This window comes from Aphelocoma coerulescens, chromosome 12, assembly GCF_041296385.1.
Source record: "Aphelocoma coerulescens isolate FSJ_1873_10779 chromosome 12, UR_Acoe_1.0, whole genome shotgun sequence".
NCBI classification, from domain to species: domain Eukaryota; kingdom Metazoa; phylum Chordata; class Aves; order Passeriformes; family Corvidae; genus Aphelocoma; species Aphelocoma coerulescens.
In genome coordinates, this window is record NC_091026.1 from 15,442,910 (window position 1) to 15,469,631 (window position 26,722).

The 26,722-nt window shown below is 41.6% G+C and overlaps 1 protein-coding gene across 16 annotated transcripts in view; it reads right to left on the reverse strand.

The window, feature by feature from the left end:
• MAGI1 (membrane associated guanylate kinase, WW and PDZ domain containing 1) overlaps positions 1–26,722 on the reverse strand; it is a 336,356-nt gene that overhangs the window by 222,585 nt on the left and 87,049 nt on the right. The window lies entirely within an intron of this gene.

The following is a 26,722-nucleotide window of genomic DNA, read 5'->3' on the forward strand; positions in this document are numbered from 1 at the left end:
ACACTTTTATGCCTTTTGTATTGCTTACTGCAGAGAGGGACCCAAAATGAAGAAAAAAAAAAATAGGGAGGCAAAATTAAGCTTTGATCCTGGGGGAGAATATATCAATGTGGAGATAAAAAATACTGTCTGGGAATACTGAAACATATAACACAACTAGAGATGCAGACTGCCTCTTATGACATTTATTTAAGGAAATGTCCATGCAACTGCTTATCTGAGAGATATCAGAAAGGTCTAGAGTAATCACGCAAAATTTGCATATTATTCACTGAAAAGCATGCAGGTCTATGGAAGGACCAGAAACTATTCTCTAATTTGAATAGTATTTAGAAAACAGTTTTGCGAAGGGAAGGAAATGAACAACAGAATTTTGAGGAAATATTTTGTTTGGATATTTTAAAAGCAATAATTTAATTCAGAAAGCTGCCAAAATATCAAACAGGATTAATGCTAGAATACTTTGCATGATTTGGTAGCTTACAAATGAATGCACAGAGCCAGCATCTGTCAACTCCCTCAGGCAGCCTTGCTTAACGGAATGCAATTTCTTACCTGAAAAACATAAATAAGAAACATACATTTACATTTTGCTCTGCATAACTTAATATGTTATTTAGTACCCTAAATCACACACAAAACCAGTTCCTCCTATTAAGCATGCAAAGATGCTACATCACTTGTGTAGAATGTTTTTTAAAATCAACAGTAGTTTCCAATTAAAACAGTTCAGATGTAAATATTTATACCAAATACAGCAACGTGATTAACATTCTTACCAGATACAAGCTCACTGGAGTACAGCACTTTCCATAATTACCCCCTGCTTACGGACTGAAGTCATTTGATCCCCCCAGACATCAGGAGAAGGGAGCTAATACCCAAACCATGACCACCACACACCACTTAAGGGTCCTCCTTTCCACAGGGAAAGCTCTCTGGGACAAGAGCATGGCACATGTTCCTTGGGCACCCTCCCCTGCTCTGTGGGGTCCCACACACAGATCAGAGATCTAAGAGTCAGCCCTGGCGGGGCAGACAGGTAGGAGATGTGCACAGGCAAGTTTCAAGCAGTGTGTGTAGCTTGGCTCTGGTCTGAGTCCCAGACCAGCATTCAGGGTAAACTTCAGAGAGCATTTTCATTTCCCCCTGTGTTGTACTCACATCAAATCTGCAGTTCCTTTCCATCTGGGTCAATTGGTATTAAATGTGAACAGACCCCTGAGGCTCTGCTCAGGTATTAAGTGCTTTTGGTGCAAGTCTCTGCAGTAAATAGGAACAAACCTATAAGCCTAGAATCATCTGAAATCCACAGGGATCTAGGCAGAATCCATATGGCTGCCATGAAGTCCTCAGCTGCAGTCATAGATGGATTATACTCATTTAAAAAAGGTATTAATGTATAAAGCTTTCACAAGGGACAAAACCCACAACACTAAAAAGAAAGCATCAGTAAAACACTACAGCTCTTTACTGACATCTTCAAGCAGCAAAGGGAATCCAGCAAATCAAACAGCCAAAGTGCAAATGCCCAGGAAACTATGAGAACTAAGAATGACCACAGTTCATTCCACAAAAACTGTGCCTCCTTTTTTCTTCCTCTCCCTCCACAAAACACCTTCCAATTCTGCTACTAGAGGCAACGGGAGAAAAGTTTAGTAAACCTAGAGTTGAACTCTTAATGCACATAATAAAAAATCCTCAAGGGATGAGGAAAAATATCTAGTATCTCCAAACAACCTATCCTGGCTCCCTGGGTTACTCAAGTGAAGCTCTATGAAGTTTCTTCTCCTAAAAGTTTTTAACTGCATTTTAATTATGCAAACATGCCATGGGTTTTTGGGGTAGAGCACTGGCTTAAGCTGAAAGGAACAGGTATCCATCAATCTAATCAAAGTATCTGCAAACCACTCAGTTCTGCAGTATTTATGCTTCTCCTTTTATTAATTAAACTGAAGAAAGTTCGACTTCACTACACAAGAAATTTGGGAGAGCTCCCTGCACCCCATATCTTTTAATGTGATTTTCTTTAAGTACCTCTATCTGCAAGAAAGGCACTTCAAAGACAAATATCCCTGTTGTGTTTAAGAACACAAGAGATAACCAGACCATGATACTTCAACAGGTTTTCTGACAAAGCTGCATTTGCAAGGCTTTCCAGAGTTTCTCCAAGTTCAAGGACATTCTTGAACTTGTTAGGTGAGAGCTGATGCATTTTATTTCCCCCACAGGTCTGCAGCATAAGATAATATCAGAACACAACTGTCTATACCCAAATGATTGGCCACTCTCGCCCAAAGAGCAGGACATCAGGCAACCCCACAACAATGGGCAAAGGGTTTATCAGATATAGATTCAGCAGTGCCCCAAAGCATGAGGAGAACAAAGTGTTTCCTTGATCCATTTCAGTAAAATGATAGATCATGCTGCTTGCCTGGCTCAGTTCAGCTCAAACACCACCTCCTGTTACAGATGTGTGATACAGGAGGGTTCAAAACTGACAGGTTTTAACCATATTTAATAGAAATTTGATACAGATGTTGTTGGCTCAGCTCAGCATTACACAGAAAGAGAAGGAAAATGTATTTCAACAGTACAGGCTCTGATGTTAGGAAACATCCCAAGCCTAGTTGTTAATTCTCAGCAGCACCTCTTGGTTCCCCCTGCAGAGGGGAGATTTTGCTTCATCCCCCCCTTAAGTACAGGGGATCGTTCCTTCCTGCAGAGCTCTGCTAACCCACGCACCCCACACACAGTGAGAGGGGTCATTAACACTTGATGGTGACACACGGCTCTGCACAGGAACACGTCCATGTCACAGGAAACCTGATATGGTCTGGGGACTTGGATCTGAGGTGTGACATTGCCATTTAAAATGCATGCATTTGGGACAAGGAGCAGAACAACTTATCTGCTTGGTGTTGGGCTGGCATAATTGCTCATAGCCATATAGGAATTATTAAAATGTTTTCCAGAGAAAGCTTCAAAGAAACCTTGCCCTGGTGTTTCCTTCATATTTGGCACCACTTCTAAAATTTTTTTCAGAGAGATTTTTAAAGGTTGTATTCTTTCCTACCTTGCCACTGGCATGGGAGCATGACGAGACCTCCAGGGACCCATCCTTGAGAGGTCCCCATGAATTTGGGGCAGAATGCTGGTCCTGGTGACATCAGCCCCACAAACTGTGCTCCCTGGGCACTGTACTGCACCTGACATGCAACACTCACCCTTCAGCACATCAGCTGAGACAGAAAGTGATGACAATCCTGACCTTGCTGCACAGGTGCCAGGTAGTCCTGGACAACTCGCTCCACACCTCAGCCCTCCCTTTGTACCCTGTCTGTCCCAGAGACACCTGATTCTGGGAGGTTGGGACTCACAGGGCACAGCAGCAACCTCCTAATCTCACCTGAGGCACTTCCAACATATAAAGGAAAAACAAAGCCGGCTTTGACTTTTAAATAGTGGGTCTTTAAAAAGACTTCCCTCTCCTCCTCATTTCAGAGTAAAACAAACGTTTAGACATGCAACTCTAGCCTTGGTTATACTGGAAAATATAAACTGTAAAGTAATTGAAAGGGACAGGTCACAACATTTAGCTGATCTTTCCCAGATGCTTTTAATTTCTTGAGTTGGCATGTGAGAATATCCTGGTGATGAATGCACTGTTTATACCCAAAATACAGTAACAAAAACAATGTTCTTAAAAGAAAACCGAAAATAATTTTGATATGGCTTTCTGAATATGACACAGACTTGCAGAAACAAACACCAGGAATTGAAATGGGATAGGAAAACTAAAATATCAAACACTTAGGCTTGCTTGCAGAGCTGCTGCAGGTTCTACATTGCAGCTATGTTATCTTAGCAATTAGCTTGAAGATTATGGCACAGCCAAACAAGCTTATACGTCTCTATGGTTTCATGGTATGCAAGCAATAAAAGCTGAAAAAGAATCTTTACATTATTTCATAACTTTAAAAGAACACCATATTGTGTATAACAGGATGAAGCACTTGTTTAAAAATTCAGTGTTATTTTAGCATCAATAGCTTTCACTAGCAGCTTTCTGAACACAGCTGTGTGGGGAGAAAATTAGTTTCCTAACATTTGCTTCTTCCAAAGGCTAAAAAATGTCATGGCTAAAAAAGTCATGACTGCAACCTTAGGTATAGACTAACACTCATCTACGTACTAAGCCCTACCTAAGGGTGGGAAGTTAGGGGTTTACTGGTAGCAAATAAAGAAATGCCAAAGGGAAACAACAAAAGTGAACATTATCTGCAGTCAAATTAATATTCCAGCAGCTTAGAGAACAAGCAGTTTCTCAGCTGTTTGAGTAAATAGTAACAGCAAATGAGGTCAGTTACCTGAATTTCTGATGAAATCTGGAAACGTTTGGTATTGAAACGTTCCCATATTAAATACTGACGCACATTTTATGAAATCTTTATCTCTGTGGGTTTTTTCCCCCAACTACTGGTTGCCAAGTTCCTGCCCTGGGGGATGAGTGCCCCACCCTACATGTTGCAGAGGACCAGGTGGATGGACAGGGCAAAAGCACAGCAGGTAGCACTAACACATTCCTCAGCATTCAAAATAATGAGATAAATCAGATTCAGACCAAAGCCTCAGCTTCGCATTGCTGCATTGAAACTCGAGAGAGGACACAGAGAAAGGTACTTTGGGAACTAATTATTACCCAGCTCAGAGCAGTTCAGACCTGCTTGTACATTCATTACTTTTAGGTGAATGATAAGAGAGCAACTGCTCTGCTGCCAAAGGCCTAGTGCCCCTGACCTTACTGCAACCAAATGGGGCCTCAGACAAAGGTCAGCTAAACCAAATAACTCAAATGCACCTGTCCTTGGTAGGGGAAGCAATGAACTTGCCAGATTGTCTTTCTGCACAGGAGAGGAAGAACAGAAACGCTGCCCCAGCAGATGACTGGTTAAGTCATGCAGAGCTGCAGGGGAAGAGCAGCTACACTGTGGTGGCAGGATGAGGTGAGCAGAACCACTAAAAACTATTGGAAAAACATGACCAATGAGTCAGAAACCTTTAACCACCAAAAATCACAGAACTAAAGCTTCAGACTGCCTCATTATCACAGCTCCAAGAGCTCCAGCTACTGAATTGCCAACTGGTGCCACTCACAGCAACAAATTCACAGGTGTGGGTAACAAACACCAAATAATTTTGTGCATGAAAAGCTTCAGTCCCGTCTAAACTGATCTGAATTTTTGTTGCCAACATCCTAAGCCCCCAGGACTGCCTTCCCAACATCTCAATACTGTCAATAAATTACCTAAATTCCAGGGCAACAGAATGAAACACAGACAAGCCGCTGCCCAGAGATCCATTGCTAAGGAAATAAATTTTCCTTCTCTGCATAAAAATTCTAGGAATGTACTGTTGAAGTGATCAAAAGCTTAGTACTGGTGCTACTAAATCTCTGAGGGTTGCCATTTTGGGTGCCTATTAAGGGTTTATATTTATGTTATAAATCATCTTATTGCATTCCATGGAGAGCGACTTTAACACTAGGATCATACCCCTTTAACTAGCTTTTTATAGGAAATTTAAAGGCTGAAGAACAGTAATGACACTATTAAAGACACCTATTTTTTCCTTCCTGAAAATAATAGCATGCTACAGAGCCATGAAAAGAGAAAATGATAGCAGTGCTAACCTGCAATAATTATACTAATAAAAAGAAAACACTACTGAAGAAATTATGGGAAGACAGACACTAAAATTTCTGTGTCTAGCTAAAGCACTAGCATAACCTTTCAGAGAATATATTTGCAAAGTACATAAAAAGTTCCAGTTATTTCAAAGGTTATGATTATGTCCTTCCCTTATTTAAATTGACACCAGTTATTACTATACTTTCTTGGTCCAGAGTCTAAAAAATATAAGAAGCATAAATTGTCGATATAAAATTATAGTGTTATTTGTTATTACACTGTTATTAAAGTGATATTTACTGAGTTCAGGCAGCTTTTTTTTGCCTCCCTAGTGGAAGATTCAGCAAGGAACAGGAAAAGCCTGGCTTTATGGCAGAATCAGCTAATGGATTTTTAACTTCCCATATTTTCAGTGAGATGGAGCCAACAGAAATAGAAGAACCCCATGAGCATCCAGCCGCCAAGCTGTGGTGTTCAGACTCTGGATGTGGCTGTTCCTGCCCCCCTGGGAAAGCTGAGGGTCCTCCTGCCCCAGCAGCTCCTCAACCTCTCAGCTTCCCTCTGCACCCACCTTCCTTGCAGACCCTGGGCTGCTCCCTCAACACAAGGCCCCCTTCTGCAATGTGTATCTGCATGGGGGTCCCCACCTTTAGGTGGAGACAGACTTTGTTAAATTTGCTCTGAGCCAGCAGTTCTCCCTGGGGTTATGTGGAGGGTTGAACAGGCATCTTGAACACTGTGAGAGCAGAGAACTGCAGCCAGAAAAGAACAAAATGTGGCTATGGGCAGGGAAAGGTCTGCCTCTTCTTGCCAGACATCTCTCTGATGCACACATGACCCTTAGGAAATTCCATGGCAGCAACACAGAGGAAAATCAGCCAAATTCTCTTTTTTCCCCAATCTTAGACAGCTGTGGGTACAGAAAAGGGAGCATGGGGTAGATCCCAGCACACTACCACACACTCAGCATGCCCACATTTCAACACCAGGGATATTTTTGTGTTTAGCACAAAGTTAGTTTGTGGGTAGCACTCATGAAATTATGGCAAGGCTATTACTCCTAATCACTGCATCTTGTAATGTAATACCAGAAAATATTATTCTTTCAAATTGTCAAACATAACTAAAATTGTTGATGCTTCATGGTTGTAATCCAGTATTTCATGTCAATAACAGCCCAAGACAGTTTATACAAAGTCTCTACCATTTGGATGATTTGTTAAAGTCTCAAAATAAAAGAGGAACAACGTTATTTGTTCATAAACAGCATTGCCTTTCATTCTGTATAATTCTAAAGATATGCAGTGTTTGCACCTTCACTTCCTACTGACATCATCTTTACCAAGAGCTGTCAGCAAAATGCAAAAAAATAGAGGGGGAATAACACACAATTTTATGAGTGCAACCAAATATAAAGAGTTTATGCTGCTGCCTTCACTTATACACCACTCATCATTCATCCTGAAAGGCAGGAGTGGACACATCAGCAGAACCCAGTTCCTCAAGACACAGCTGCTCGTGTCGCTGATGAAAAGGCAAAGTTTTTCTGCACTTGCTTCAACTTCAGATTATTTTAAAAGAAATTTACAGAAAAAGAATCTGAGCCTAACCATCCATATGACTTAATCCCCCCTCAAGCATCAGCAAGCACAATTCAGAAGAAACCCAGCACAAAACCATGTAATTAAATGCAAAAGAAAGGACCTATGGGTAAAAGGGAACATCAATTCAAACCAAAAATCTGAACAGCACATAAACAGGCACAATAAGAAGAATACACAGTGTGCATCCAGAACTACATGGAAGAGCCAGACCTAGTGTTAGTATATCTAAAGAAAAAGTCTGGAGAGGTCAGTGCACTGGTGTCTGAAACATCTCTACTGTCTGACAAGCACTACCTGTTCCCTCTTATAATACACTGGGAAATGTCCTGCCCATTGTAAGTGTCAGTAAAATTAATTTTAATCACCAGAGGAAAAGCTGCAATCCCGAGCTGCCAGCCATCAAATCTCCTGGAAAACAGTGCCCATCGCCTGCCTCTACAGCTGAATCTCTGTTGTCAGGAGCAACTGGCAGTATTTGAGGAAAGAGACAAAAAACAAGTGGAAAATGCTCCTTTGCAGCAGTGGAAGAATCCTCAAGATCCACCACAGAAAAGATACTATTTCAAGAGGACTGCTGTGGCTCTGCTGTCTCCAAAACTTACCTCACCTAACCATGACAGGCTCATGAGTTACTGGGGGAGAGACTTTGCTGAGACACCGATTTCTCATCATCCCTCTGGTGCAAACTGAAGTTGCACCATATTAAACAGAGGAAATGTTCCTTCAACAAGGGGGGAAAAAATCATCACCTCATCACTCAGGGCCCCTCCTTGGTAGGTCATTCCCCAGTGACTGAAATTACTACAGAGCTATACTTTATTCTGACTGAAATATTCACAAATTAGTTTACAACCTTATGCTGCAAGTTAAATTCAGCTAAAAGGCAGTACTTTAGCCTGAGTGAGGCTATTAAGCATTTCCAGGTCTCAAAGGTCTTGTGCCACACAGAATCTTCTGGAGGAAAAAAAAGTACCTCCACACTAGGTAGCTGGGAATAAAAAAAAAAAAACCCAAACCTAAGTTACTGGCAGCAGGTAAATATACAATTTCTTTTTACTGATCTGCTTAATTGGGGAGGGTATCTATATTTTTATAAAGAGCTATTAGTCCAGAACAGATCAGCCATGAACAGCAACTCCTTGGCTGAGCCAGGCTAACAGCACATGGGCAGATCCAGCTCAGGCATCAGGCAGCTGTTCTGTTCCTGTAGCCTCTCTACATTCTTTTTTTTTTTTTAAATCTTCCTCATATTTGAATTTGGAATTCAAAATAGTTTCTAAAGAAATCTGAAGTCAAAACTATTCAGCCACTCACAAATGACCCCTGTAACACTTACTTCATTCCCTGCTAACCAATCTCACTTTTAAATCTCATTAGGGCTTTGATGAGTAGAAGAGCTGCACAGAAGACGGGTGAAATGAGAATAAAGGAGGTAAAAGAAAAGTGCTGAAACCCTTGTAAGAAACTGTTATTAAAAGAAATACGAAAGCATTTTAATATCTGAATGTAGGGTAAAAATTAAACTATTTCAAATACAAGACTTGATATGTTCCAGTTTATTTTGTTTGCTCTTAATGCCGCAGGGAAGTAGATAATGAGGATTGCAGTGGCCCAACAGTAATGCCAAGCTCAACAGCAAATCTAGCAGATGGCTTCAGCCTCCAAAATGAGAAGCCACTTAACCTAGAGGGAGACATTCATTAGGTACAGGGTGCGCAGTGAGCCTGACTCCAAAAACGAGCTCATTGCAATGGCCCCGTGCTAGAGCAGCTCTTGAGGGACTGCAGCCTGTGAGGAGCCTCAAGAGCTGGGGAGGAAGGAACAGCAGGGAAGAGCTGTGATAGTCCAAGCATCCCCCTGGGGAGAGCAGGGCATAGAGGAGTTGGGAATGATGGAGTGAAGCTAAGCCTGGGGAAAAGCTGTTTGAATTCGGCTTAGTTTCTCACTATCCAAACCTGGGTTAACTGGCTCTATATTAACTTTTCACCAAGTTGAGTCTGCTTTGCCTGTGTCAGTAACTGGCAAGCAATCTCCCTGCCTTCGCCTTGACCAACAAGCTTTTTGGTCTTTTTCTCCCCTTGTCCTGTTCAGGAGGCAGACTGAGAGGCTGGGCAGGTGGCAGAGGGACAAGATCACCACACCACAAGGCTGAGGGAAAATGCCTGCTCCAGCTGTAATTCTGCCACCTTGAGTTTTTCTCTGCTGTGAAAGTAATGGTGTTTACTTATCTTTTCTCAGCCTTTGTGGCCTGAAAAGCAACAGCAGACTAAGTCCATTAACAGAGTCAGGAACCAGGATATGGATATCTAGTGAAGGATTAAATCATAGCTAACAAAAAAAACCGATCCAAAACATTGATTCAGATTTCCCACAGCTGCTTTCAGGCTCCACCCTGCTCCCCTATTTAAGAGTTTACTTCACTAGTTTTTAACCATAACAAAAGATCAAGCCCAACACTCTTTTAGTTTTAAGAATTACCTTGATTTAAAGGCCTCCATAAAGTGGTGCATAATTATACCAAAGGGAGGGATGCTTTTAATGTGGTGTTTTTTAAATCAATACAATTACACTGGTTATAACTACTAATCAAACACAGAGATAGTGGTAGGAAGGTGCCTTATACTGTATTCCTTATCTCCCCTGGGAGCAGCTGTATGGTCACAGTGTCACCCTGCAGCTCCTCCTGTCCTGGGGCACAGCAGGGGTGGTATATTTATAATAACTGTACCGTTACTTTGGATGGAGTCAAAATGCTCTAGTTTGGATTTTGCTCCTCACCAAGGCAGCAGACTGCCAGCCTCATGGTAGGGAAACCTTGGGTGTCACAGCACAGCCGCAGGCTGGGCTCCAGGGTACCAGGGTGGTGCCAGCTGAAGCCTGTGCTGGCTGCAGCAGTGCTGGGCTGGCTCCACTCCTGTTGCAGGATTGTGTGTCACCAAGGCCAAGGCACAAGGGATGAAGGGCCAGGAAAAAAACCCAAAACCAATCCACAAAAAAAAAAACAACCCCAACCCTCCCTCCACAAATAAACAGCTGTTTTGGCAGGACTGGGAATGCTACAAGAGCAGAGGGCACAGTACGAGTATGTTGGCAAGGGGCTGCTTTTACACCTGGCTTCTCACATCACACTGGCCTGCCCAAAATGGAAAACACAGATGGGCCTTGCAGCCTCCACCCAGCAACCCTTTCCTGTTCAGCAGGACATTTCAGCAGATTTAACTTTAGGCTTGTACTTAAATTCCACTGATTTAGATAGGACTTAATTACACGCTTGAATGCTTTTCTCAGCTGGGAGAACTGTAAATACGTACTTAATATAGTTTGATGAACTGGCACCCAAGGCAAACAAGACCTATTTTGATGAGCTAATGTTGGGACTTGATCATGTAAAGAAACACGCCTTGGGGAAAGTTTCCTACCATTGCACGTGAAGGTCCTTTTAATTCAGAAAATATCTGCCTCCTGGTTGCTGGACTTGCAATTATATTCACCTTGTACTTTGTGTCATGAGTAGAAAATCACAGAAAAGTGAAACAGACTTCCCCACGTGTCCCCCAAGTGATGAGGAAAATAGCCAGGAACACACTGCACAGATCACTGACCAGTGCCTGCAACACAGATCATCACTGGGTTTCAGCTACACCCCCTGATGCAAGAAACAACCAAAGATTTTAACATCTAATCTGACTGAGTATTCCATAGGATTATCTTGTCCATTAAAATCAGGTGCTCCCTTCATTTGGTTGCAAACAGTATGGCCAAAGCATGAAGTCTGAGAGCAAAAGTCCAGGACAAGCTGTTACAGATGAAGTTAGATGACTAGGACCAGGAAAGGAAATCAAAATATTATTTAGGTTTGTCATTTTATTCGTGGGAGATCCAAATGAAGAGACAAAACGTCCCAATACCATATGACAGAAATACACATTATTGCATTGTTCATATGATAGTAATAAAAGTAATAAAGACCATAAAGATGAGAGACCTGCAGAATAGCTTTAAATATCACTGAGATAACCTATTTTATTGGCCAGTATCTTCATTTAGAGCAAATAAATATACCACACAAGAAACTGCAAATAAAACAGTTCCATAGAACTAAAATTTACTTTCTTTTTAAAAAAAGGTATGAAAATAAGGGTTTTTTTTTTTTTAAATAACCAATATATAAACCCCCACATATGTTGCAATTACATGAAATTGAAAGGACATTTAATTACGTTAGCAGGGACATAAGAACTCTGGGCATACATACCACTAAAATAATAAAATCCAGTTTCACCCATCGGGGGAAAAAAAAAAAATACCAAAAAGGGAAAAAGAAAATGATGGTAACATCCAGTGAAAGCTGGTGCCCCTCAGTGGAACTGCAGATTTAATAGAAAGCATGTTTCTATGTTGCCTACAGCCAGGAGCAGATGAAAGACACTTGTGCGATTAGTTAACAAGTGGCCATCTAATCCCCCTGACAAGCCCTCCTTTCAGTGGCAGGTTCTCCTGTTACCACCCCGTGTTTGAATGCCTTGTTCAGCTGTGACGTGGCTCTGCGCAGATCACAAGGCTGCATTCCTAGAAAGAACGCAGATCCCCTCACTGTTGCCAGTAAAACTAGCAAGTACTTTACTGGCTCACAACTGTATTTTCTTCTATTCCTCATGAATTTAATACAAACATGATCTTAGATTTATGCTTCAGGAAAAAGTCCTTAATACACGAGGCTTCCACATCATTCACCTCACCGAAATCCCTGACCTGAGTGGCTCCAGGATACAGATGCTGGAAAATGTTGCTCTAAGACTGAAATTCACCACAAATCTCCATATTACTTGTTCCATGTCCTTACACAGCAAACATCAGACAGCTCATCTTTTTTGCAAAGATCGAGAAGTTACTTTGATTTACCTCCTTTTGACCTGAAGTAAGAGTTTAAATATGGGCAGCTCTTCAAGAGAGCACAGCACACAGGATGTGAGCACATGTTTAAAATACATATGGGCTAAGAGAGGCACAACCATGTTCAAGTTATGTGCTATGGAACACTCTCTTCAATGTTTATGGGTGGTATTAACCCTGGGTTTGCAATACAGGTTTTTCCTTGCCAGCTTTATGATTACAGCCTTGTCAGAATTAAAATAGGCAGCGTGTGATCTCAACTTGAGCCTCCAGATGGGTTTTGCTCCTGGCTTTCACACTATTCTTAACTTCTGAGAGAAGTCTTCATTATAACAATGGATAATTTGTAACACTCACATTTAAATGACATCCCCTTAAAAGGGAACTTCTGGTTTTATTACACCTTGCAAGTACAATTCATAAGGTAAAGCAGAAAAATAATCATCATCTCTTGCTCACCCCCTTCCCTTATCTCATCACTTCACGAAAAATTACTAAAAGGTGCCTTTAAGGCCAAGGAGTAATTTGGTTTCCAGTCATTGACTTTTAAATAGATAGCTGGAAGCAGTGCAAATTTCTTAAATTCCACAACAGTAGCGAGTTACTGAGCCTCCCTTTCATCTCAACCACTCAATTTATGCTCCAGCACACATTACTGCAGATATGACCTCTTCCATCACCAACCAGTCACATTGCCACTATTAATGCAAACAGCCTTGCTCTACAGCTACGTGTGAGCAAATTAATTCAACTCATCTTGAATTGATATTACAGGGTCCTGACCAGGCTCTAGAAAAGTTTAGAGAAAGCTCTAATTTTTAGCTGTCCTAGACTGAAATAATCAACATTTGTCCCATCTAGCATTTGTGCTTCAAGTTTGATAGCTCAGATACTGGTGAGTTCAGCCAGTGGAAACAGTCTTACCCTAGATTAGCATCTTCCTTGATGAGTCACTCAAGCTACAGGTTCTGGGCACAAATTAACAAAACACTGGAGGAGAAGTTCCAGAAGTTCAAACCTCTTTTGCACAATTCTGATGAAATTATCAGCACTAAAACGGTAACATGTTTCACTTAAAAAGAGCTTTTAAGAACAATAATTACTTTATCATTTAGGATAGCTTTTGGGGTTTTGTTGGGTTTTTATAACTTGAGTATTACTCAAAAATCACAAATTTAAGTCACACTGATGCTCCTTTGCCCCCCAAATCCTATTTGTATTCATATCTTTAACTGAACTACTGTCTTACAGGCACAGAAATAAAGACTTAGAAGACGTAACTTGTTTTTCATTATGAAAAACGCCCCCCTTTCCTAAAAGCTGGAGTCCAAGACATATGGAACACTACCAGTCACAAGTTCAGAGGTGGCAGGGTCACAGTCTGCACATAAAAATTTCACACTCCAGGTTTCTCTTTTGTCTTTTCAAAGTAAATTAATGCTTCTTTGCAATCCAGGTAATAGACTGATAGGTAGACTGTACCTGATGTGAACCATCAAAACAAGTCAAGGATACAGTCTTTGCAGTACCTACATTTAAATACAATATATCCCACAAAATCAAGTTGAATGGCCAAAGCCACAACTTTCAAAGTTGCTGAAACTCAAAACCCCAAATTCCTGAGGATTTCACACCATCCCTTGGGCACTAAGGGGCACATCTTCCAGCCTTGGCAAAACCATCATTGTAATGAAACAAGAGTCAAAGAGGAATATTTATCTGCATGAACTTAAGACATTTACCCACAGGACTAAGAGACAACCATGAAATCTGTGTTCTGCGACAGGATTTTCACAAATAAATTAATAAATAAATGCAGCGTGCACAAACTGCTGCTTACCACAAGAGGGCACGTTTAAAAAACCTAAAGCAGAAAACTACTTAGGAACAGATGTTATTCTGGAGAGGGAATAAAGGTTTGGGTCATGAGGTGGGAAAGTGCTCAGGGAAAAGGCAGCATAAAGATTGAAAATGTGAAATGTCAATAAGCACACTCAGGCTTGAGACAGGACAAACATTCATGTGACAGACTGAGCATTTCTTTGCTGACACTGGTGTTGTGTGGACATCAAAGGTACTTTGCACGTCTGCTGTCACCTCAAAATGTCAGTTGTGATTTCAGAATGCTCCCAAAGCCGATGCTGCACTTCTCTTCTAGAAAGCAAATGATTTATGCTGTTAAACTGTACGCAGAAGTACTGATATTAAAGTATTCTATGAAAGGAAGCACTTGCCTTTACTTCAAGCTCCAGAACAACACACGCTGCCCTGCTAGCTCTATTTCTGGGCTGCACTTGTCAGAGCACACTGGAAACCTGCTGCAGACAGAGCAGCACTGTTCTGTTCCAAATGGTGCCCATGAGCTGAGAATGCAGATCTGCAGGAAGGTCATTATTTCATATTACAGGTCTGTAGAGATATCTTGTACAGATTCAGACCTCTTTTGCTACAATTCTTTTAAACAGAGAAGATAGCCCATTGCCTGCTTTAGTAAATATTGGATTAGAATGCAGTTGCAATAAGGATATATATATTCATTATTCACCATACTACTTATCACAAATATAAATATTAGCATTTTCCCAAAACTTTATGAAAGGCATTACAAATAAAACATCCCTTTACAATACAAAATAAAGTTACACGTTAGTTTAACAAGTTGCTGGAAAATACAGCAAGTACATTCAACCTGAAAGAAAAAATTTTAATTCAGCTATTTGAAAAACACACAATTCATTCACAGGTCCATTTATTACTCCTTTCTGATTAGAAGCAAAACAGTGATACTTTTCCTTGGCAACACTTGTTCAAAATGTGAGCAACCAATACTGGCTCCAATACCTTACTCTGTACCATCCCATTCAGGGCTTTCCACATCAATTTCCCTGCTAATAAACCTTTTCAAAACATTTCAAAGGAAACTTGCTCTCCTCAGTTCTTCTACAAGCCTGAGATCAGGCCTGTATATAATGAAACAATTAACAATGACTCTTTTCTACTCTTTGCTACCACAAAGCCTGTTGATAATAAAAACTCAGCATTTGTGTCAAAACTTTCTTTATATTGAAATATAGCCATGTACAATGCTAAGGAAACCATTATAATTCAGCTTGCAAGAAAATCTGATGAGTTCAGTGGGACTTCCCACACCAGAGCAGTCATTCAAACACATATTGGCAGAACAATCAACGAAAGCCAAAATACTTAACAACTCCTATTTATGCTAAAATTTTCTAGCAGCAAAGGGGCATGAGAAGCAACATCTGTCTGGCAAAGGCAGAAGGTTGATGCTCAGTTATTTCTTAAATTAAGGCTGCTAGAGGACATTTGTTTTCATACCAGCCTCAGAGGCACAATGAGCCCAGGGAACTCAACTACTGTGTCACAACCTGCACATCTCTGTGGGTCATTCTTATACCAAGAGACACCTCTGGAAAGCACTTAGCAGCTAAGGAAGGCTTTTCAGAAGATAGTATGCACCAAAATTAGTGGATCCTATGCCTCAAAAGGAAGGATGAATGTTTTCCTTAGTTTTGTGAGGTCAGAAACTATATAAATGGAAATACTAAATAGTTTTGATTCTAAAAAAAATAAACAGAAAAATTAAGCAAAATTCCCCCATCATGACTAGAGAGCTCATCCACCCTCTTCAGAAGATGGTACCCTAGTTTAGAGGTTGCCATCTTCCTAGCACATAGCAGCACACAGGTGACCTCTGAGGTGACACTTCAGAGACTGGCACATTAGAAGGAAAATGATAGCTGGATATAGGACTGTCCACAGCAGGGCCAGTGCACTGCTGCCCCATCTGCTCCAGGAACCTCTTAGGTAGACAAACATTCACCAGGATGACCACAGCTCCCTTCTCAGCACAGGTTATAAGTTTGAGACCTCGCTAGCACCCAGCAAGTCTAGAGGTGAGTCTTAACCAATGCACTCCAAACATCCCTCACACATATCTCCCCTTCCCCAGCCTTCTCCTTAATTCCTTTTCAGCATCCTTTCAGTCTTAACTGACCACAAACTATTTCACCACCAAGCCTACAGACTCCAGGTCTGCAGCAGATGAGGCACAAGCACTGCTTCACTGCACCTATACAAGGCAGAGCTTTCAACCTAGCCTTGTCTCAGCCCTAAATCGGCAGTGATGATGTCAGGATAGGGCTGACAAGGGAACCTGACATCCCTAAGCAACCTCCAGCCTGACACATTTGGCACCATTTGCAGTAGGAGCAGCCATGCAGGAAGCCCAGATTCAAGAAACATCCATTGGGCCCATCCCAGTCAGCCAAAATGCCAGTCATCTCCTTTGGTGGGCACCCTCTAAGCCAGCTGTTGCTCACAGGCTGAGCTCATGTGGCCACAAATGTTTGTGCTGTCCAAGGCAGGATTGTCACCTACTCTTGTGTCTGTAAAACAGCCTTGATGTTAGAAGCCCAGTTAAGGAGCCTATACAGTGCAGCAAGACCCAGCCATGCTGAGTTTAAGGTGTACAACCCTGTACAACTGCCCACTCTCCTGAAAGCAATCAAAGTAATACTTTGCAAACAATTGCTACACTATCTAAAGAATAAATTTAAAAAACCCAACAGTGCAAACAGTATTCACTATTTTGGACCATCACTTCACCCAGGAACATGCACAGTAACCACAGCACTGCTCTCATTGCATGCTGGCTGCTGGGCTGGTCTATCTGACAAGGGATGCTTCCACTTATAGCCAGGCAAATTCAGTGAAATTTATGCATAGAAATATTGCACAGATATTGTTTCAAAGATGTGATATTATGTGAATCTCTATAGAAACTTCTGGGATGGAAGGTGATAGAGAAATTAAGGTATAAAATAATAATTATAGAGCATCAAGCCCATGTCCCTCCTTGTACAGCTTTTGTTTGAACTTTTGAGCTAATTACTGTTTTCTAAGAATACCACAGACTGGGCAGGAAACAGGCCTCCTTAATGGTAAAACTAAAGACTTCTTGGGTTGAAATATTTAGCTGAAAATCATGACTGATTCAGCAAGAGACAGTCCCTGGAGCCACAGTGGTGCTGGCTCCAGAGGGAGCCACTATCTCGCTTTTGCAGTGCCAGCAAGAGGCCAGTGCACAGAAGAACAGCGGCAGCTGAACCACCACAAAGGCTTTCCAGTGGAAAGGCAGAGAGGCTACGAGGGGAGTCTCTCCTGCAGTAGATGATGAGTACGTAACGAAGCTGCTTTCCCAACAATAAGTGACAGCCATCGTGTGCATTGTGCTATTGTACTGAAACAAAGCAGATTGTTCTATAAAGAACACAAATGTCGAGTGCTGCCAGACAAGAGCGAGTGTGGGTGCAGCCATACGTGTGTGGAGCAGAGGAAAAGAGCAGTTCACACTCAAAGAATGCTCTGCGTTTGAAACCCCCTTGACTAAAGAGCCCGCAGAAGAATAAACCAAAAGGTAATTGAGAAGAAAAGCAAAAAGCAGCCTGTTGAGAAGATCTAAGAGCATCTTCTATGCAACTCCTCCCAAACACCTGTAGTGTTGTTTTTGCCTTGTTAAACAACAGAACAAGGCCTCCTTTTGTAATCACTTGAACTGTGCTAACCTTGGACCGCACTCAGCTGGACAGCTTCTGATCATCATGGTCATACAAAGCAGATGACAGATGAGCAGATTGGGAGGGTCAGAAAGGTGAGTCAACACACCTTGACATGGACAGAACACACAGCCAAGAGCAAAGCCAGAGGTTCATTGTTTCCCAGGGGAGCAAGTCCTGGAGAGGGCAAGAACATACTCACTGCAGTGAAGAATTGCATTGATTCTTTTAAGATATACCCAAGGTAGCTTACTCAAGGGGCCACCAAGATGCCCAGGAGGTGCAACTGCCAGTGCTAAGCTCTAAAAGCAGGTGTTGATCAGCACCCAAAATAGTTGCACTTTAAAGACCATCAATTTCATCTCCATAACTTGCAGTAATTTGGCTGCATTAGAGACACATTCAGGGTCCTATACCTTCCCAAAGCTTCCCCAGATTCCTTATTCTTTCTCTATGGTGGGAATGGTCTATCTCAAAGCTGTATCAACTCTAAGCCAGAGCAGAACATTTGCCTTGATCTCTTCTTAGAAGTCAAAATGTGGAGGGGTGGGCGAGTTATGGGCAGACATAGCCTAAATACATTTTCTCTTTTACAGTGGTCCAAGTATGACTGCCAACTAAAAATCAAAGTTTTGTGGTTTTCTGTCTGCATAGCAGCAGTCAGCCTTTGTGAGTGGAAACTAAATCCCAGAGACACACAAGAGCCAGGCTGGCAAACGCTCAGGCTTCCAGCAAAGCAAGAGAGCACGTTTTGCAGATAACAAAGCAACGAGACACAAGTTAGAGACTGGTTTAGCTCTACCTGTTTCATGCCATTAAAAAATGTAAAATGTGCATCTGTGCTACAGCTCATTCACTGGAAGACTAATGGACTTGAGTTTGACATCTCACTAACGAGGACTTAGCAGACAAGCACACAGAGTTTCTCAGAGAAGTCTGCCAAAGCAGTGCTCCCATTCCATGCTGCACAATGGACCAAGGCTGCACAGGGCAGCAGGAGAGAGGCTTCCAGGTGTTCACTTCGAGCAAATATGGTGCATGCCACAATTTAGCCCCCTCTGCCCCTTTTTATATCAGCCCCTCCCAGTAGGAGGGCATCCATCAGGAGCTGGTTATAGTCTGACTATCCAAGTGAGATTGGACAAGCACAACAGGAATCTAATAAACCACACATACATCATAAGGTGGGAGGTGGTGGCTGACAGCTCTGCTCTGCCCTTTGAGCAGGTTCAGAGCTTTACCCTCCACCAGCTACCTTATAATGCAAAGCAGAACAGGACAGGAGTGTGTGCCAGCCTACCAACCAAGGGGATGCTCACCTCTTCCCCTGGACACCTGGCAGGGCAAGCACAGCTCACAGGCAGCTCCACAACTTCTCTGATGTCTGTCTCATTATCACCTTAGGCAGGTAAATTGGAAGAGGAGCAAAACTGGACCACTTAGTGTCCTGAGGGAGCAGAAACAACTCACCAGGAGATCTGCTCTGTAAAGGCAGCCTGGCTGACCACTGGCACCCCTCAAGTGCAGCAGCCCAGCTTTGTGCTGTGCAATGAAAAAGCTTCCACTAGGTACTTAATAGCTGTTTCAGTATTGCATATGGTTTGCTCACAGGTAAAGATCTGCTCTCAAAGGAGAGAGCAGAAAAAAGCATCTCATGAGCTATGGCTCCTTTCACTGCAGACTTCCCTAAGTCCCCTCTGCAAGATGAGGTGGGGCACCACAGCCCCAAACATTCTTTTGCTCTGGAACAGATCAATAGCTTTATCTTTCCTCATATCAGAATGCTGTTGTGATATAACACCATTTACACTGAGATTCTACTAACGCTCATTACACCACAATGAGCATTTTGGGCAGAAATTCCATAGAAGAAGATTTATAATACTGGCGGGATGCATTTACTATATCAAGCAGAATAAAATCAAAGAAATACAAGTACATGTGTTTAAATGAAAAGCTCTGCATTGCTCAAGCAAGGAAGATAAAGACAGTAAAACATATAAGCAGAAAAAACTAAATCTAAAAATCAAAATCCTTTTAAACAGTTTGGATGGTCATTTGGAAATAAATCTCTATTCTTAATACCTCAAAACTCCTGCTATGTCAAGCTTATTGCCAGAAGAAAGGCTGCTTACAAAGATAATTTTCTTTCATTAACATACAACAAAGTATTTATATGAAGAAATTCCAGATGGAGAGCAAGACTTTTTTCCTCCCTCTGCCACCAACATGCTGTTGAGTCAACCTTCCTTAAAATACATGATCTGCTGAATTAAGGGAAAATTGAGTAGCTCACAGAAAAAAAAGAAAAAATAAAGTAGGGCAAATGAAAAGCTTGGCTTGACATGTTAATCTCTGTTGCTTTAATTATTGCGTTTAATGTCAATTGGAGAGAAAAGGAAATAAGAGACTACAACAAAGCTGTTTGTCCTGGATGCAGCATGCTCAGCAGGACTTCTGCCAAAAGCACAATGTTTTTATCGAAACAACTTCTGATTAATCTTTCCTTCTCCCTCTGACAGTCGTGTGTGTTTTCATCTCTTGATTTAGAGCCAAATTAGCTCCCTGTTCCAAGGGTTAATGCTCTCGAAAGTCTCATTATGGCAGCTATCTGCCCAGAGCTACTCCATGTAAACTTAAACACACAACAACCTCCAGCACATGATGCCAGTACTACATAAAAGAGATAAGATGGTATTTCTTTGACTGTGCAAAATCACTGCAGTTGACTGTCATGTAGCAGATTTAGGACTTGCTCGTGCTCTGATGAGCCCAGCTTGGAGCTAAGCAGGATAAAGTCCTTCACCGTCAGGACTGAGTCTAAAGTCTGGCTAGTAGCACTTGCATAGTAACAGGCTGCAACAAGGAATGCATCTTCACCTTGAACCTTTCCATCAATAATGTCAGAGAGAGAAATGCTGGCTACAGCTGAACACTATTTTTGGTTGACTGAAAGCCATAGGCTAAAAAAAAAATAATGGGATGGATGGAAAAAAATAAAACCACTTAAAACACCTCTCACTTTTGTGTTTCTTGTCAATGACCCCACTACAGCAGAAGGTATCTGACCAGTACTCCATGCCAGAGGGAATTACATTGCTCACTGTCTCATCTGTATCCATCTCAGAGGCACCAAGAATGATAGCAGCCCTGGCCATTAAACACTTTAACAAATAACAAACCTGGCACCAACACTTTTGCTTAAACAAAGGAGAAACCAGTAAGTATAAAGGGAGAGTCAAGAGAACTGGACTGTTTTTAACCAAAATGACTGCATGCTTTGGCACTGGGTCCAACAGGATGTCTCCAAGGTTTCCACCCTCTCCTTTGCCCATAACAGCCCATGCTGGGGGGCAACTGCAGCCTGCTTACTGCACCACTAAGGAAGAGCTCTGAATTGTAATTCAGGCTGGCCAGGGTGTCCTAACCAGCATTTTCTTTGCTCATAAGGTTTCCACATACATTCAACCTAGGAGAACAAAGGAGCACGACTGTGTGCTTGCAGCAGACAGGAGGCAACTTTGTGAAGGAAGCCACAGAATGACCACTCAGTCCTTACCTCTCTCCTAGCTACATTTTCAGGGAAACATCTTGCAACACTTCAATCCCACCTCTTGGTGGAAGGCAGTAAAGCATTTCATGAAAGAGAGTACAAAGCACTCTTGGCAGCATCTTTCTTATTTGCTAACAGGGTTGTCCTGAGCTGGTTTTACAGTCAAGTAAACGAGGCAGAGAGGCCATATTTCACTTGGGTGAGATCAGGCTCCTCATGGACTGTTAGTCCCAAACATGTTCTCTGCCCCAGAGCCTACTGCCATCAGCTCATGCCACCTCTCAGTCAAGCTGCACAGATTCATCAGTTCTGTAGCAGCTTTCTTTATATGGCTGAGGTTTTCTGCAGCACATCTCTGAGGCATAAACCAAGGCTGGAAAAAAACCTAATTAGTGTAGACAGCACTGCAGTGCAATTCTCAGTCTTAACAGCCACTAAGTTTTCAGGAGAGAGAGCAGAAAGCGATAAATGCTGGTACACTGAGAACTAATGAAACCTCTGAAAATCATTGTAGTAGAGAGACCCTATTGTATAAGGATTTAGATTTGAAAGACCATAAGGAAATGCCTTTTAATTACAATTATATATGTAAAGACATAAACAGTTACTTTGCTACAGTGCTTGTTTAAGGCATTTTTGTTAATGAGTTTACACAATGAAGCAGAAGAAAGTTGAGAGAAAAAAAGAAAGGTTATTTGCTCTAAATATTAACATTTGTCTATTAATTTTGCTAGAAGCTCATTCATTAAGCTTCTAGCAAAATACCACAGTTCAAAACTAAGGATGAGAAAACCTTCTCTTTGCTTTGCTACACTGTGGAATTTGCAAAATGCAGTTTATGCCATGTAGAGCAGACACAAATATTGCAACTATTTCCTTAATATTTCCTTAAATGTTTTTCATTAAAGCTTTGGCATAGGATGGAAAAGCAGCAACACATCACTGAGCTTCTGCCAGAGCTCAGCCCAAGGTCAACCAGCCCCATAGAAAAACAATACAATTCCCACTCTCTTCTGGCAGCTCAGCTTCCCATGAGCTGGGAGGTACCCAGGTCTCCTGACATCCTCACACAGTCTTCCCACCCAGCCCCACTAACAGAGATCCTTGGCAACATCCTTTGGGAACAGGGACAGTAGCTTTCAAGAGGGCTCATGAGGCAAGCTGGATTTGTACTTGGGCACTGTCTGTGTTTGAAATATTTTGATCTGTGTTCTTAACAGGGAAAACATTCTCTGCTTTTAAAGTATGGCAAACAAGCTTAGAAGGCAGAGCTTCCATCATTTCAGTGCCTGATTTGCAGGGGGTAAGAAATTCACCCTAATGAGAAGGCTTCACAATAGGAAATGAAAGGATAAACTAACTCCTATTTTGAATAGCTTCACTGTCTGCTCATTCCAGCTTTCTCAAAAGAGCTACAAATGTCAGCACAGTCTGGGCAAGACAAGAAACCACGTCAAGACCTGAAGCTCAAATAAGCAGATACAGCTTACAGAAACTCTTACACTAATCAGCACCTGTCTCCTATTGACTGCTTCCTTCCACTAAAAGGCAAGATGCTGCAGAGAGGAAAGAAAACCACATCCATTTGCTAATGCCATATAATAAACCAGCCCAGTCTTTCCTTTCCTACAGCTTGGTCTAGCAGATACCAACTAAAAGAAAAAAAATCTCATATGCTTGACATCTTGCACATACACCCCTTTCTCATATAAATCAAAACCCTCCTTAACTTCAACTCAGCTGTACAAAACAAGGTCATGTGTGAGCCAGTTACTCACATGTAACATATTTTCTCCTTGTACTGTCATATGCATAAAAGGTGGCAGCAGGTAGTGTCACTACCCACTCCCAGCTCAATGTCAAGGTATACATCACCCTGAAACAACCACTGATGTTGTAGCAGCTTGAGTGCAAAAGCATGGACATCTAACCCAAAGGAAAAGGGTGTCAGAAGAGCTGGGGTAAGTTTGCCAGTAACCAGCTGTGCAGCTATGGGCATCTCACTCTCCATCATCATGTCTTTGCCTTCTCCTCCTAAGTTCCCCAAAACTCTCTCTTTGATTTGATTCTGCACAAGCTTCTGCTGTCCTGAGAGTTCTGTTCCTGAGAATGCCTCAGCCTCTCCCTACTAAAAGTACCTACAAGAGAAAACAATTTACACACAGTTTAAAAGCAACTGCTAAGTATATTCCCACTCAACTGTCTTATAAACTGAAATGGGAAAAGGCATCTAGTTTTTTTCAAGATACTGAGCTTCTACCGAAGCACAGCAAGAGATTGTTCTCTCTGCCTACCAGTTTAGTCTGTCTACCATTAATTGAGACAGGGTAAAAGACTTAAAAATGGCATAAGCCAAGTAGTACCACATAATAGTTTTTGTGTTAATACCAGCAAGCTCTTTAAAATAGGTTTATATTAACACAGAAGATTCTGACAAATGCTGCATCTCTTTTCCTTGTAAGGGTCAACAATGAAAACTGTAAAGCTGAGGATCCATTTGAAGAAAAAAAACATATCCAAGAGTTAGAATAGACAGAGCTTCATTTTGTGGCCCTCTTTCTAGCTATATGGCAGTGATAGCACCTTTACAAGTGTCCTCTCTTCCCAAGACAGTTTTTGAGGCAGCAGCAGGCACACTTCCCATGAAGTTCAGGAAGATCACTAAAATGATGTTTGCAGTTAGTCCTGGAAGATATTTTATTATGTGGGAAAATATCATCTTAATGTCCTAATAAAGATTTTTTTTCTCAGAGTCATTGAGACTTTCACGATACCCAGTGGTCTAATGAAAGAACTTGCAGTTTTGTTTGTTTTTTTTAATGTTCATTAAAGCCCTACTACAATGTCCCTGAAATGAAAGTTTAGTAGCACACCCAACTCACTCAGGATTAGCTTCTCACTGGAGCTGTAACAGTGTAATAGGGAAAAGGAAAAAGCTCTGAAGACTCAGTAACTTTTGATGCACCTCTAGTGTCAAATCAACAGAGGCATGTCCTGAACATCTGGCAAACACATATACAATAGGCTACCTGCAAGATGAGCCTCATTAGATAAATCCATTAGTCAACTATCCAAACAAGAAGCCTGGCCTCCTGAAGGCACTAGGACAAATTTACTTCTTCACAGCACATCAGAATTCAGCTGCTGCTCCACCCAACATCACCTCCTTCACCTTCACACACTGTGTGACTTCACTGAGCCCATTACAGAGTTATGAGTAACTCCAGAAGAAAGTGGCAAGGGCAGTGAGAGCCCAGACAGCCAATACTGATGGAACACAGCACCTTCAGATAGGGTAGAGGACTACACCATGTGCCAAGGACCTCACCAGCTCTGAAGCAGCTCTAAAGAGACTTTTAAAAGTTAGAGGGCTCCTTGGGGGACTATTTAAAATTACAATCAAATGGGTTGGGGCAGCAAGAGAAGCCTTTGGATATTTCCTTTTAACTGTTTCCAATTGGTACTACAGATTTTTCATTGACACTCGATGAAACTCTCATGCAACACCATGTTGCTTTCCCTAGGAACCTCAGGGCTCCAGGAGACAGAAACACATACTGCAAGAGAAGGCAGAAACACTGCTGAGGAGAGCAGGCGTGTCTTCATTTGAGTACTAAAGAATCCAGAAAAGTCCATGATCAGAGACTGGCTGACAAAGAGCATCATCTTTAGGAAACTGCTCACCATCAGTCAACTGAAGAACATCCACAGGAGGAAATTCACATTTGTGTTTCACTGCTGAGCCAGTGAAAACCTGAGTCCTGCGACTCAGACATATAAGGTTGCTGGCTCTGACTGATAGTAAAATGTAGATGTTTCCAATGCTAAGAAATAGGGTTTGCATCTGCTAGAAGGCAATATCAAATCCAAAGAGCTGCCTTGACAACTCTCCAGTGTCATTTTAGTTCTTTGACCTGTATTACTGACATGCAAATCAAACATAACAGGATTTTTTTATTAATTTCAACTAGCCTTCATTAGCTATTACTTTAGTTTTAAATGGTGTCTAAGGACCAGTATCATCAATCCCACAGCAATAAGTTTCCTTGAATAAAATATAAGCATAAATTACTTATGTAAGATATACTTTTGCCTTATTAACACAGGTCAATCTAAATACCTATGTCTCTATTCATAAATTTTTTCAAGCTTTCTAACTACATCATGTAATTGACTGCTGCTAGAGAAACCAATAGTCTACCTACACATTACTCTTCCATCAAAAGCATTTGGGGGGAAAATGCTAAAGTTCTTTATTATATTTGCATTTTTGTTAAATGTCTGTTTAAACAGTCTGAAGTTAGCATGCATCATCTCCTACACAGACATCTTTGTTAACTGTGTCCTTTTTGCCCTTTCTTTGCACAGCTGACAGCCCAAAGAGAAAATCAAACCCAAAATCAAATTTGTACCTCTTGCATGGCATGACCATGAGATGTTTGAAACCTGGGGTTTGGGATTAAAAAATTAGAAAGAAGAACCAGTTTCTGATATAAACACTTTGATACAGTATGATTCTAATGAATAAACACTACATAGAAACAGCAGGAACCTACATTCTCTCCCCATGACCATCCAGTTTGTACTTGTGGACCCCCCCCTGCTGTGAGAGCCTAGTGGGCAGAGCTTGGCTTCTGAATGACTCTGAGGTGCCCCTGAAGCTGGTGGGGACAGGCACTGGCTCCTAAACACCTCAGGGATGGAGGAAGTGTTGGAAGAAGACATGAGCTTTAGAAAAGCCCTTTGCATGGAGCTCCATAAGAAAAGAGATGGAAAAGAACCCAAAGTCCCCACACCAAAAAAATCACCCAATTGCAAGACAGGGAGAAAAGGAGAAACCCAGAGCTCGTTTCCACTGCTAAAAATATAAAATAACAGGATAAAAAAATACAGACTGCTAGCCTGGCTTATCCCAGGATGAGCTCCAGTTCACTAAATATTTGTTCCATCACAGAGGCAAAGCAAGGAAACTGGAAAATACTTACAGAATTCCTCATCCATATGCTTGGATTTACTAATCCAACAATGAGAGTACAAACAGGAACAAAGCTAACACCCCTGGTGCTTCACTCTGTCCAAAGAGGTAGCAGGTCTTAGGACTGTAAATCACACCTTTTTCCTGGCTTTTATGAAACATCATGATGTTTAATGCTGCTCAGATCCTGTCTCTGCACCAGAGAAGATTCTTCACTAATTACTGTATTTCTCAGATGATGAAAATCAGACTGAAGATCATGCTGAGCACCTCCAACACCATGCAACATCCTGCCTTTGCCTTCCTGCTGTGATGAATGACATCCCTTCATTTTTCTCACCATTGCTGCTGTTGAACCTTCTGCAGAACTGACAGATAGGGACCTGACCTGAATTTCTTCAGAAACAAGACAGAAATGAGATTTGGCC